We start from the raw sequence: 4,058 nt of genomic DNA, 5'->3' as shown, positions 1-4,058 counted from the left end.
ATTCTAAGCTGTGGTAGGCCTATTCAAGATAAAGTTGGTTAAAATACAAGGCAGGTGCAAAAGGAAACTAGCCTAGCGGGCCTAGGCCTAGGCTACTTCAATTTCGGTGATTACCTGCCTTGCAATTTTGAGAAATGATAAAATGATGCCTCGCATTTTTTGATGATGGTAAAACGATGCCTCGCATAAATTTCTGACTTGCCTCGCATGCCTTCCCTGCCTCGCGTGCCTCGCTGCCTCGCACTTTGTTACTACCCCTGTATTGTGGTAGTATTTAAATAGGCGATGACTCAATACGATTGAATCTTGAATTCTTGCCAGTAAGCCACGTGCAAAGCAATAGCATCACGTATTGCTACAGTAGTATACCCTTTTCAACTATTACATTCCACCGACAATGGGTATTAGATGAGTGAACAATAGAATCTATTCAGCTCAACTGATTAAACTCAGCTATTTAAATCATACACACTAACAAGTGTTTTAATATGTTTTATATGTTATATATATTATATGAATTACAGTAGTATGATATGAAGATGTAAGTTGCGAAATACGCAAAGAGCGATATCTGTATTGCCTGAAATCAATCAGTTTCGTTATGCCATTGATAAGTAACCTAGGCTACCTTTGGCACCAAGCCAGAACCAACTGCAATCGATCAGTTATGCCAAACGTAGTCTACCTTTGGCACCAAGCCATAATCTTACATTAACAGCGGCCACACCCAAGTATAATAATCGACATTCTCCGTTCCGCTGAACTCATCCTTACAGGATTTTGAACCATGTTATGTAACAATCTTTCATATTTAATGTAGGGCCCTATTATGAGTGATTGACACCTGATACTAATTGCCATTACTAACTGTTCAACTCCTTTCCACTATTGTGTATGTTGTTGCAAATATTGTGCTACAAATTTCTGTGTGAAATATAAGTGATAACTATTGATTGATCGACGGATGGATTATTATAATGGTTCATTAAATTGACCATGGATCAGAATTAGGTTTCAATTTATTTATTTATTGGGCCTCCTTTATATATTATTATTTATTTTAAAACATATTTATATAGGATAAAAACAAATCAGTTAAGAGACGGAGCACCTGTTTTACATATTATGATCCTTATGATATATTTATTAGGGTAAAATAACATACTCAACAACTTCTTAAAATAATAATATAAAAATCACTATAACTTATACTAAATTAGGACTATAACAATATCCAATGGTATAATTCACCTTAAGATAAAAAAAAACCACATGCCTATAAGAACTGTATGCAGCAGCAATGAAATTGTTTAACATTAAGTACCTAAAATGGCCTAAAATTCACAGAACGCCGAAACACCCCCATTTTCAGATATTTAGACAACTTTCTACGGGTTTGATTTGGTGTGTGTTAAATACCGCCCTATTCCGTATTGTGGTATTAAAAAGATGATGACATACGGTTGATTGTATTGGCAAAGCAATCCTAGATTATTCCAGTTTTGACAGTACAAAGCAATACCATCACGTATTGTTACTCTTTTCAAATGTACATAGATAGAAGTTCCTCAAGATGAACAAATGACAATAGAATCATTCAGCCCACGTTCAAATTCCAGGTATCATACATACCACGAAGGAATTATTATTTACATACAGATTTTTTTTTATATTGCGAAATGCTTTATTGCTTGCAATCGAACGGTTGGTATACATTCATAAGTAACCTAGGCTACGGTATACAACATGCAATTGGCCGCTAGCCAGGATTTGACATTATAGCAGCCACACCCAAATAATGGAAATTCTCTTCTCTGGAACTCGAATTGTTAATGTACGTCAGGGGAAAGCAATCAACAACACATGCCCTGGTCAGTGACATAAAGATATTTATTTAAAAACGACGAGACTTTGCCCTACCAACACTTAACATTATTGTTTACCGTATGTGTAACACTCTTTCATATTTAATGACACCTGATAGATTGCAATTATGTTTAAACTAATTTCCACTTTTATTGGGCCTTTATATAGTATTATTTATTTAAAACATATTTATATAGGATAAAAACACATCAATTATGAGACGGAGTACCTGTTTCATGGCCATGTTGAGTATCATATAGGGTAAAAACGACTTCTTAAATAATAAATGTAAACATCACTAGTATAACTTATACTAAATTATACGCTGTCAATGTACGTGCACGAAAACCGGCTAACAGATACAATCCCTACATGGCTACGTTACCGGTACAGTGATAAAATGTGCTGTATTCTACCCGGTAATTAAAGGCTCATCATTTGAAAAATAATACGTTGTAGGCCTACCGTAAATCTTCTAATTGTTTTTTAGGGTGGGTTACTATATTGGAAGTGGGATTACTATTAGAGTAGTGTGTTACTATTACTAATCCAGATGGTTGAACTCTAACTTTATTTTTTATAAACCCAAAAACACTCAATCTTCCTCCACTCCCGAGATCAACATGCATTATCTCCTTATTTTAAAAATACAGCTGCATCATAAACCAATCATTTTGTCAATAGTTTTTGTGACTAATAACCTCCATGGGTTACTACTAGAGTAGTGGGTTACTATTATAGATTGACTTATAAGGTGGGTTACCAGCCGCGTAACAAGGGAGTCTTGTCAGGGGGGGGGGGGGCGCAAAGAGGGGCTGATCCTTCCAGACACCAAGTATTTGAGCCACAGCCCCCCCCCCCCCCATGGTGGGGGCTGTGGCGAAGCGAATTTTGGTAAATGACACCCCTAGATCGTCGGAAATGGTACTCTTGCACATAAAATTCATGATAAATGGCGCCTCGCCAACTAGTAGTAGTTGGCCTGGAAATAACACTCTCATTTATTGCACAGCAATCAGCAAAATGATCGTACATTTTCCACCGTTAAAAACACAGGTGAAATAACATTTGAACATGTGAAAACCCAATCTAACATTGGATCCGCACCTGGCAAAGGTAGTAATTTTTCCGGTTAGAAGACTGAAACAGGGCCGTAACCAGGTTTGACGGCGGGGTGGATCGTTGTTTAGTGGAACCATACCCTCGAATTTTTTTTTTCTCTATAGGCCTATGTATGGCCGCAAATCGCATTTCCGGGTAATCTCTTTTGTTTATGAACTATATAATTTGGTGTAATTTCCAGCCCACAAATTTCAATTGCCGACCTTATTGCCGACCTTAAATTGTCAGAGGACGGCATTCTCTTGCCGACCGAAACTAGGCTAGATCCCTGCTCCCTTTAAGCCTCCTAGCAACAACATGGTACATTAATGGATCGTATCATTGAGACTTTAACAGGCATATTCACCATCATGTGGTGTTTAGGTAACAAACCATGGAATTAAGATGATCCCTGAATTCACTCAACCATTGCATCTTGCACTTGCGTAAGCTGCATGCTTTCTCTCTAGCAGCTGGCTGGGCACGTCACACGCACGCAGATACCTGTGTAGGGGAATACCCTTTTATGTCAAGCAAACAACTATGCTCTGTGTACGGCTAGCTCCAGAACCACGATGTTCAGCAGTTATCAAATAGAATTTATCTTGTAAATTTAGTGTTAGGTTTTTATATTTTAGTTAAAATATACTTTATATTCTTATGTCGATTTATATTAATTAAATTTATTAAGGCTTGACTAGGCCTGTAGTAAACAATCGTAGTGTTGTGTTAGTATGCCCAGCAAAAAAAAAGTGGGAGGACAAGCGGAACTCGCTGTTCAGCGGGGGTACGATCCCCCGATCCCCCCTGGTTACGGGCCTGTGAAAGATTGAGTATTGGAGCGACAGCCAGCCACAAAAGTACGTTCGTTTTGCTGATCGCTAGAGCGTTACATACGATTAGTAGGAGTGTATTTTTCACGCTGCTGCTCTAGCCCGCTACGTCACACGAGATGACTCATTCATTAGATGAAATCAAGCAGCTTTATAGTACTACACTTTGACATTTTTGTTAAAATGGAAACTCCACTATAATTTATTGGTACCACCTGTTGAATCCAAAAACGGCTGAGAAAAGAGTCTAACGACAAA

Source organism: Antedon mediterranea, chromosome 5 (assembly GCF_964355755.1).
Source record: "Antedon mediterranea chromosome 5, ecAntMedi1.1, whole genome shotgun sequence".
In the NCBI taxonomy this organism is placed as follows: domain Eukaryota; kingdom Metazoa; phylum Echinodermata; class Crinoidea; order Comatulida; family Antedonidae; genus Antedon; species Antedon mediterranea.
This window is presented reverse-complemented; position numbering follows the sequence as displayed.